This window comes from Harmonia axyridis, chromosome 7, assembly GCF_914767665.1.
Source record: "Harmonia axyridis chromosome 7, icHarAxyr1.1, whole genome shotgun sequence".
NCBI lineage: Eukaryota > Metazoa > Arthropoda > Insecta > Coleoptera > Coccinellidae > Harmonia > Harmonia axyridis.
The window spans coordinates 18,517,276-18,528,548 of record NC_059507.1 but is presented as its reverse complement, the minus strand read 5'-3'; positions in this window follow the sequence as shown (position 1 = coordinate 18,528,548).

Sequence of the window (11,273 nt, the reverse complement as noted above, 5' to 3'; positions counted from 1 at the left end):
CTGGCCAACAGACTAAATGTCTGATTGCAAATCAATGGCTGCCATGCTCATAACTAATAACCGGAATGAACGGGTCTTAATGAATGAATATTTTTAGGTGCAATGGATTGGAAGGAACGGTCCGGTAAAATGGGCACCAAGGAGGTTTTTAGATTTCTGTCTGGAAGATCTTGAAAGAAAAAAACTATCAAATTTGCGTCCAGCCTCCAGATTATTTATTCGAAAGAATAAAATTATGTTGTGCAGAAATGCGTCAGAAACGTTGTGAACTTCGCAGGGTTGTAGATTAAGTGCGAAATCTATGTGTGAAATGTATTAAACAAGAGGATAGATATTCCGAAAAACTCTTATGAGTAGTAGTAATATGTTTCATTTTCATTCTCTCATAAAATCTGTTTCATTGAAATTTATGATTCGTTTAAACTATTTTGATTTGAGAGATCAATTCGCGATTTCCAAGATAATTACTATAATATTCAATCATAAAGAGCTTCAAGATAGAGCAAAATTAGGTTATTTCAACTTCTCTACATATGTTATCTTGTTAACCTTGATATTATGGCAAAGGACAAGCAGCTAGTACGACAGCTGATTCTGTTATCCGAGAGCACACTAAATGAGATTTTTTTTGCTGAAAAGGAAACATGTCCATAAATATTAATTTTTCGGCAACCGTCCGGGAAGTTCTCACTTCCCGGACACTTTTTCTCTGAGAAAGTAGCATTTCCCGGCCTAGTCCGGAAAGTACGTACTTCCCGGACTAGGCCGGAAAAGAATCATAGAATCCATAGACCGAGATAACGGCTGACAGTTCATATGAAATTAGTTGTCAAAAATTTGCATGTTTTTTTATCGCAATCGCAATAAAATATGGAAAGCAGCAGCGATAGTGTTATTTTACATGGTTGCCGAAAAAATATTGTACGCAACACGCCCGAAAATGGTTTTTTTGGACTCACAGACAAAATTCCAGGACGAGCGTAAGCGAGTCCTGGAAAGGACTCGCTTACGCTCGTCCTGGAATTTTGTCTATTCGTCCAAAAAAACCTTATTTTCCGGACTTGTTACGTAATAGTAATTTACGTAACAAGTCCGGAAAATAGGGTTTTTTTGGACGAATAGACAAAATTCCAGGACGAGCGTAAGCGAGTCCTGGAAGTCTGTGAGTCCAAAAAAACCATTTTCGGGCGTGTTGCGTACAATATTTTTTCGGCAACCATGTAAAATAACACTATCGCTGCTGCTTTCCATATTTTATTGCGATTGCGATAAAAAAACATGCAAATTTTTGACAACTAATTTCATATGAACTGTCAGCCGTTATCTCGGTTGCTATGGATTCTATGATTCTTTTCCGGCCTAGTCCGGGAAGTACGTACTTTCCGGACTAGGCCGGGAAATGCTACTTTCTCAGAAAAAAAGCGTCCGGAAAGTGAGCACTTCCCGGACGGTTGCCGAAAAATTACTATTTTCATCGATAAGATGGCAAATTTAAGGCGCAGAGAGAGATAATGCTATCTCCTTCGCACTATTACGGCATTGGTTCTGATTTCGAGACTGCTTAACTCAGTGGCGTGGTGAATATATTGAATCGGCAATGAATTATTCGAGATAACGAAAAAAAATATCAGAGGATAATATTTGACATTGAGAGTAGAACCATTTATTAAAAGAAAAGATAGAAAAAGTTTACCTTTATAACAGGTACTTTTAGTTATATATATAAATATATATATATATATATAGGACCACTTCGAAATTCGTTATGCTTTATATGTACGCTACTGAATGGAACGCTTCGGTTTATCAGCTCCTCCTTCAGTTTTGTGCGCAACCAAAGTCTTGCCAACATATTTGGCAGCGACTGTACCTATACGTGATTTTTTCCTGCTTTTTTCGATATATGAAAAATATTCCGTACCTTCTTAGGTTAAGTAGTTGTATTTACGCACAGGTAGTTAATTTTAGAATTAAAAACCTCTGTAACTCACCATGTTTATTTATGTTGAATAAACATTATTATTATTATTATTATTATTATTTAGGTACAACTACGAATTATTATGAATATCGAACACTTGTAAATAAACGTGGTGGCCACCAAATGGGTATTCACTGTTAAAAGATTTTAATTCTTTCTAATTAGGATGTCATAGTGCAGATTGCATTATCCAAACCACTAAAGTATTCATCTGGAATGATTTTTTTCAGCTTTCTCTCCGTTAGTTCTGATGGCAACGGTTATGGTTCTTGGATAATACGTATTCAATTGAAAAGCCGTCTCACCGCAATTCGACTACTTTCCCTATTTCGAATCGGTTCCGATTCACATGGATAATAACGTGATTAAGTAAAGCAACTGCAGGTGCCGTTTCCTATGAAGAAAAATAATTGAGTAGAAAAATTAAATGGACTGTTTTTTTAACGGTCGTTTCCTGAGTAGATTGCTTTATCATTTAGGCACGATGATAGTTTTTATTACCTGGCCGTAAACACAATAAATCTCAAACAGAACAACCTTACAACTTGAAATTTCCAGGGTGACTTCAGATTTCGATTAGGTACCATGATCAAATTCGTTAATGAGCGATATACCAACTACTAGGGCTTCAGTGAATATGGCCTTTCGGCATTTTGTTTTCACGATAATCTCAAAATACGAATTCGATCTGGATGAAATCATGCGTTCAAGTTTAAGGTAAGATAACAATTATTTCAAGCCACATGCAGAATATTATGTTGACCACATAGCTAAAACCACAGAAATTCGAGAAGATTGGAAAAATGTACTAATATGTTTGGCAACATTGCAAAATCTCGACGGTGATCATAGAGAAATCAGGAATTTCAATTTTCTAGTATAATGTTCTCTGTTCTTGCGGTGACAAAGTTGACATAAATTATAAATTATTAATTGAAATTGTCATCAAATGACAATTCACGGTCTGAATCTGAATTCATATTCCAATTTTGAAGTTCCTCACAAAACCAAAAACAGAAACACACAATTACTGCGTTCGGAAAATACACACCAGTGCAGAGTGTGCAGTGAAAGGTGCGAAAGGTTGATAGATCGCGTGACCACGATGTAAGAGGTGCGTGCGTGTTTTGCCGAACGATGACGGAACTGATATCGAGGAATTTTGAATGTGTTTTGCGAAAAGAAAAAAAAATTTCGTCGATTGAAATTATTGGAGACGGTCAGACTAGATCTAATTTGTCTCCGTCATAATGTGTTCATCTTGAAAGGAGATAATCCTGAGAATATTGTTGATGAACCACTTATTGAAAACGTTGGAAATTTTGTAGCCCTCGAAAATGTGCATAATGAATTAGGGAACCAATCAGAAGAGAGTAGAAGAAATATGATAATGTATTCTTTGAACATGGATTTATTCGCTGAGATTCAATTATGTTCTTTGTAAAATAAACCTTTATTTTTGATAATAATATTCGTTTTCTAATTGGCTTCAACATATACAAACACAAGAAAAAACTCTAAATATGTATATGAAGAAATTTTGCATAATAAGCTTATATTTCATAATTATCGTTTTTCCAAAATTCTTAGATTCTTGCATGATGCTCAAAGACAACCAATGCATGTACCTATTTCCAAACTAATCCTTAATCTTTAATTTTTAGGTTCAAAGCTGAATACTATCTACCGGATTTCGATAGAAATTTAATATAACCAAAATTGCATCAATTGTAATCTTTGGAATGTCCGGTTTAGTCTCCTTCTATAAGGATATATTCTTATTGGGAAGCTTCCAATTTTCATTTGTATTGTCCTGAATATAAAACTTCAATACAACCTCTCGAAATCAAAAATTCCTATCTCACATAATTTGACGTACTTCTTTTTTTACATTTTTATGTTAATATTATTGTAATCTATGGTCCACAGTTCACACCAACCGTTTTCTCCGCCTATCTAGTTAACATTTACCGAACGCAGAACGGTGCAGACTGTGCGAACGATGTGATTTGCCGAAAGCTTATGGAGCCTACGATTGGAATAGTGCGAACACTGCGAACCATAGACAAACTAATCTTATAGACCCCCAACTAGAGGCATATTATTGGTTCAGGCTATTTAAGTACCGGCGTGTTGATACTCGCGGCAGGTCGGTCGGTTCTGGCCGTTTTTCTATCGTTAACGTCTAATTTACGTAAAAGAAAAACAATAACAATTCGTTTGTCTAAATTTTCTCCGACATGACATCATGGACCAACTTGTTTTTAATAATAATTATTATCTGTAATCTGTGATAATAATCCAATTGAAATTGTATCTTGCAACGTGAAGGTGAGAAATAGTTGGTGTTTCGTTAAGTATAGTAAAAATTATCAGTGTTTATCATTGGTGGTGCTCTTAAATGTTCAGTACCCGGTTGTAAAATTAATTCCCTTCGGCGGCATCGTCCACCGAATGTCAGAAAAGGTTTCAAAAATGGCTGAATATTATACAAAAAGAAGATTCGACGGATTGCTTCCAGAATCTATATACAAATATATGTCTGTCATGTTCATTCCGAAAAAAAAAATTGTTCCCCAGGAACAATACGGCTACATGTAGATGCAGTACCAACTCTTTTTCTTAAGAATGGATCAGCATCAGGTTTGTATTTTTGTTCATATTAAAGAGTCTATTCAAATAGTATATTATTATTAGTGAAATTCTTCGTATATGTACTTCAGCAATATTTTCAAGTACTGAGAAGGAGCTTATTTCATCTCAGAGTATTGACGAGCTGCCATCTGTTTCAAATAATTCAGAAGAACAGGAATATAAGCAACCAATTATAATTAAATATTATTTTTTGATAATAATAATTACTGTTCTTTATTGACCATCAACCAAAGTCCTTCAGCCTAGTTTATAATAATACATATTAAGTCATTTCAATTTCTGTTAACATGTTATGTATTGTAGAATTAGAATAATCTGATATGAATAATTTATTCCCAGCTCTAGGAGCATAAAAGCATAGACAGAAGAAACTAAGCTTTCTGAAACAAATGAAAGAATAATAAGTGGAAGGAACTGAAGAGTATATATGGATACTGACCCAATCAAAATTGCACCGATTGAAATTTTCAATTATAGGAAAAAAAGGATCGAAAAGGGTTCAAAAATACTTTGATAAGGATATTATACATCAAAACTATCCCCATTTCGATCTTCACAGTATCCCTGTCTCAAATTTCCTTCACTAATAGACTTAACTTTTTGCCATTCCAGTTTAATTTTTCAACTTTTTTTTATTTAACAGTTATTTCAATATTTGGAATCTCAAGATGTACGAATAGTTTTTTTCTCAAAAACTTATTTTTTTCCATAATAAAAACAAATGAGATGTGATGACGACTGACATTCTCTTCAAACCAAAAGCCTTTACAAATTTAATTCATATAAATGTGATACACTCCTGAAAACTATTCCTTATAGTATTTGTTTTTGCAATCTTGTTTCGGGCATACATTGTATACCATACCTGCCCTATAAGTTGTTTTGACTCTATTCCATTTGTAATGTTGCTTTCATGTCCTATTCATTATTCAATTATAAGGTTTATTGTATTCTGTAATATAAAAACCAATCCAACACAATATACAGAGTTTATTTATTATAATATTGTTATGAATTGATATTTTTGTATTTTTTACGTGGTAGTAATTCCATCTTTTGTATTTGAATAACTTGGCAGCATACAAGCTTGCTTGGGCTGAATATTGTGCATTTTATTTTGTTATTTCTCACAATACATGTAACTTTTGAACATGATGAATTAATCGAAATATTATAATACTTTGTATTGTTCATATTATTATAAACTATTATTTATTATATATTATTGAATATATTTCTATTTCTCTGACTCAAATTACCCTTCACACATAGTTTGAGTCAGAGTTAGTTTGAAAATTGAGTATTTGATATCGCTGTGCGATATCACACACTCAACTTTCAAACTGGCTCTAACTCTCATTTACAAAAGCAAGCATTCTGAATGGAATACCATTTGAAATTCCCGCCAAAGCATCCCATCTGAAATTTCCGCGAAAGCTTTAGTACTGGCGTGAAGACGCTTGAGACCGGTGTTAATTGTTGAACCAGTGTTATGCAGGCTCGTTGGGCATCTAGATAACTAGTTTATCTATGGTGCGAACGGTGTGGCATATACCGAACGCAGTGAATGTGACACAATCAGGTTATGTCCATAGAGAAATAATAATTAGGGCCAGTTGCACCATTTGCCTAATCGGTGATTAAAAATTTAAACATTGATTACGTTCTGATTTCTCTTGCACCATCTGTCAAATGAGGTTTAATGTGGCCTTATCACCGATTACGCTAAACAGGAAAATTTGGACGTTTATTTTCCCGATTAGTTTCAAACAGTCTATGGTTCCGAGCAACTCAAAATGTCGAAACACATGACTTATCTTTGGAAATTTGAATATGAATTGAAATTATGGATTCAATAAAACACAGAACAAGGTTCGACGTATTTATTGTGCACAGCTTACTCAGTTGAGATTCAACAAGTAATTAATTAATGCTTAAGTTTCAAGTGGTTGGCTTGGCTTCATTAGTCGAATGTAAACAAACATTACATATGAACTCTATGCTCCGTGGGATGATCATTGGCCTCAATACATAGAGCCGGTTAACCAGTTCATTTATTCCAACACTCCCTTCTCATCATTGTTATCAAAGTTCCAATTACCGATGACGATCTCTATGAACTGAACTATGCACCTTACCTTTTACCTTAAAAATTTTCACCGTATTTTGAATATATGCTTTTTCAACTTACAAGTCATATAATTCAGATCAGCATTCCACCGTAATATGCTGTCCCACCTTAAAATATTTCAAATAAGCTCTTCAACATAGCGAGCTGTCTCAACTTAAATTTTAGCACTTCATCGTAATATGCTAGTTCAACTTAAAATTTTTATTTCAGCATTTCACCTTAGCATGCTGATTCAACTTAAAACCAGATATTTTCAGCATTTCAACATAGTATGCTAGTTCAACGTAATTTTTATTTATTAGCATTTCCACATAGTATGCTAGTTCAACGTAATTTTTATTTTTTAGCATTTCCACATAGTATGCTAATTCAACGTAATTTCTTATTTATCAGCATTTCCACATAGAATGCTAATTTAACTCAATTTTTTATTTATTAGCATTTCAACATAGTATGCTAATTCCACATATGATTTTTATTTATTAGCATCTCAACGTAATATGCTAATTCCACATAGGATTTTTTTTATTTATTAGCATTTGAGCGTAATATGCTAATTGCACAAAGGATTTTTTTATTTATTAGCATTTAAACATAATATGCTAATTCCACTTAGGATTTTTTTATTATTCATTAGCATTTCAACTTAGTATGCTAATTCAACTTAGATATATTATTAGACCTACACCGTACTGTCCAATTCCTCTAAGTTAAAGTCTACGAAACAACTTAATTACATATATTTTTAAATGTCAACATAAAAACAAAATCTAAAATATATTTCTAAACATAAATGCTGCACCACCATAAGAGTCATTTTGATTTACTCAAACTTCTGGTTTAGATCTGAAAAATATATAGAATTATTTCATTTTATGGAATAATTCATCTCTAAATTGTTCAAATTTAGTTCCACCTAGTGCCTTAGTAAATAAATCTGCAATTTGGTTCTTTGTGCTTATCCACTTAATTATCAAGTTGCCTTTTGAAACTTCGAGCCTAACATAGTGATAACAAAGTTTCACTATGTGCTTCAAACATTTAGTCTCATCAGATTTGGCTAACTTCATGGCTGCAGTATTATCCTCATAGAGGATTGGCAGTCTATTTATTTTTAATAATCTAGTGCACATTTCTCTTAGACATACTAGCTCCTTACAAGCTACAGACATTGCAATAAATTCAGCTTCTGCTGAAGAAAGTGCAATGTGTGTTTGTCTTTTTGTTCTCCAATATATAACGTCATTAAACAGTTTAATTACCAAGCCACTGCTAGATTTCCCCTTTGGGTCATTTATGCCCAGTGAGGCATCTAAAAAACATTCAAGTAATTCACCTTCACCTGTATATTTTAACCCTAAATGAAGAGTCCCTTTCAAATATCTGAAAACTCTTTTGACTTTTAACCAGTCATCTTCAGTAAAGTCAGCCTGTTTTTTACTTAATTCATTAACTGCATATGTAATATCAGGTCTAGTTCCATTAGCTAAGTATAACAAACTTCCAATTGCTTCTTTATATGGATAATCTGAACAACCGTTTTTGTTTAATCTTATACTAGCTTTTCTTTCTCCATCTCTTGTAACCATTGGAGTACTTGATTGATTATAATCTTCCATTCCAAATTTTTCAAGCATTTTGCAAATAAACTTTCTTTGGTGTAAGTAAATTGTTTTCTCATTAGGATTTCTAATTATTTCAATGCCTAAAAATTTTTCTGGAGTTCCCAAGTCCTGTATTTCAAATCTACAAGCTAATTCTCTTTTTACTTGTTTGATTTTCTCAGTATTGTTGTCAACTAGCAGAATATCATCTACATACAACAATAAGATGATAAATCTGTAATTTTTCCTCCATGTAAACAAGCATGGTTGGAATACATAAGGAGTAAATAACATATTTAGCATGGCTTCTTTAAAACGTTCATACCAACGTCTAGGACTCACCATGAGACCATATAATGCTTTACGCAATCTACAAACATGAGAATCTTTTTGTTTTGCTATATTCAGTCCCTCGGGAATCTCCATGTATACTACCCTTTCTAAATATCCATTCAAGAAAGAAGTTCCAATCTTCTTCACCACGTATGATAGGTGGATCCTTTAATATTTAAATTTTGTTTTCAACATTATAAATACTACCGTATGTTTTAGATTCAATAAACCCAACATGTTTTGAGTTATGTACTTTTCCCGTTTGAGGATCTATAATATAATAAGATGTACTTCCACAACCTACTTAAAATCCCTCAATACTTCTATCTTCAAACTTTTCTTCAACTAGAGGATTTAGTACATAGCTCAAACAACCAAAACGTCTAAAGAACTTGATACTCCAAGGTTTATCATGAAATTTTTCATAAAGAATTTGAAAGTTCCAAGATTTCTTTGGAGTCTTGTTATAGATTTGTAATGCAAATTGCAATGCATAAGCCCACATTTGAGTAGGAAAGCCAGAGTCGAAAATTAGGCTTCTAATTTTGACCTGTGAATCACGATTGAATCTTTCAGCAGTGCCATTATGGCTAGGAGTATGAGGTGCTGTGGTTTCGCAAGTTATTGACTCCCTTTCTATAATTGATTTCATACTTTCGGTCATGTATTCTGTACCATTATCCATTCTCATTCTAGAAATTTTAATATTATTTCCCCGTATTTTCTTTTCATCCTCTAAAAACTTTCCAAATGCTATGTGAACCATAGTTTTATTCATTATTGGAAAGGCCCAAGCATATCTAGAATAATCATCTATAATAGTAATTTACGTAACAAGTGCGGACAATAGGGTTTTTTTTGGACGAATAGACAAAATTCCAGGACGAGCGTAAGCGAGTCCTGGAAGTCTGTGAGTCCAAAAAAACCATTTTCGGGCGTGTTGCGTTCAATATTTTTTCGGCAACCATGTAGAATAACACTATCGCTGCTGCTTTCCATATTTTATTGCGATTGCGATCAAAAAACATGCAAATTTTTGACAACTAATTTCATATGAACTGTCAGCCGTTATCTCGGTTGCTATGGATTCTATGATTCTTTTCCGGCCTAGTCCGGGAAGTACGTACTTTCCGGACTAGGCCGGGAAATGCTACTTTCTCAGAGAAAAAGCGTCCGGGAAGTGAGCACTTCCCGGACGGTTGCCGAAAAAAGTTATTATATACCTAGCGCCAAATTTGTAAGTACTCGGATGAATTGGTCCCATGAGATCAGTGTGAATTAATCTCATAGATTCTGTATATCTGTACCTAACACTGTTAAATGGTAGTTTAGATATTTTAGCCCTCTTACAAATTTTACATTCTGAGATGGAATTATATTGAACTTCACACCTTTAAGTTCTTCAATTATTTCTTCAGCTTTATCAAGATACATTTTAGAAACATGACCTAGCCTATAATGAGCCACAGCAACCCAATGTCTCCTTTCAAACTTTCTAGATTAACTTTATTAAGTTCTTCCAAATCACTTATATTCATTTCACTTGCAGTATCAAGATATTTTTGTGAAGCACTTTGCTCTTTAATGTTATCTTGTGTTATAAGATTATCAGCACTTATTTCCTCAATTTCCACCGTATTATTTATTTCATTTTCTTTGAGCATGGCATCAACATAAGACTGCCGTGCATAGTTGTGTTCTCTTTGATTACTCCCTTATAAATTTAATTTACAATATTCATGATCAATACTATTACTACTATTGGGTTCATTTCGAGAACTATTACTTTTATTATTATAATGACTGGAGAAATTGCAGTGCTTATGAATCATAGACTTGAAGGGAAATCCCATAGATGGCGCCAGCGTCAGTTCTCTTTTATATATTTGATTCAATTTAATTATTGAATTATATTCTCTGTTGTATTTCTTCCTCTGATGAGGTTTTCTAATGTAAATTATATAATTTGTATTTTATTGTATAATTTTAGATAAGTTTTCTTGATTGTAAATTCATTAATTCTGTGCATGTAATATTCTATGGTAAAAGTCTATGTTCTGGAAGCATGAGATAATTCTAACTCTCTCTTCTCTTCTCTCAAGTTAAGCTAGTTAAGTTAGGTGTATAGTTAACAGTGTCGTTAACTGTCTCGTGTTTAACACGTGCTGGTAAAGTCTTAAAGTGTTAAAAGGCTTTCGTTTTTAGAGCTATCTGTTTTAGCTCTTGTATAGTTAACAGTGTCGTTAACTGTCTCGTGTTTAATACGTGCTGGTAAAGTCTTAAAGTGTTAAAAGGCTTTCGTTTTAGTGCTATTTGTTTTAGCTCTTGTATAGTTAACAGTGTCGTTAACTGTTTCGTGTTAAACACGTGTTCGTGAGTCTATGTTAACAGGCTCACGTTTTTTTGTTCTAACTGTTGTTAGTTTTAAGTGTTCAAAATAAAACCATTTAACCAGCGCAGGAATTATTATTTTATATTATATTTTATACAGTCCATTAAATCGTAAATATTTCCATGGTCCTTCGTAGCCGCATATTTTTATAGAAGCTTCGAACCGTATATTTCCATG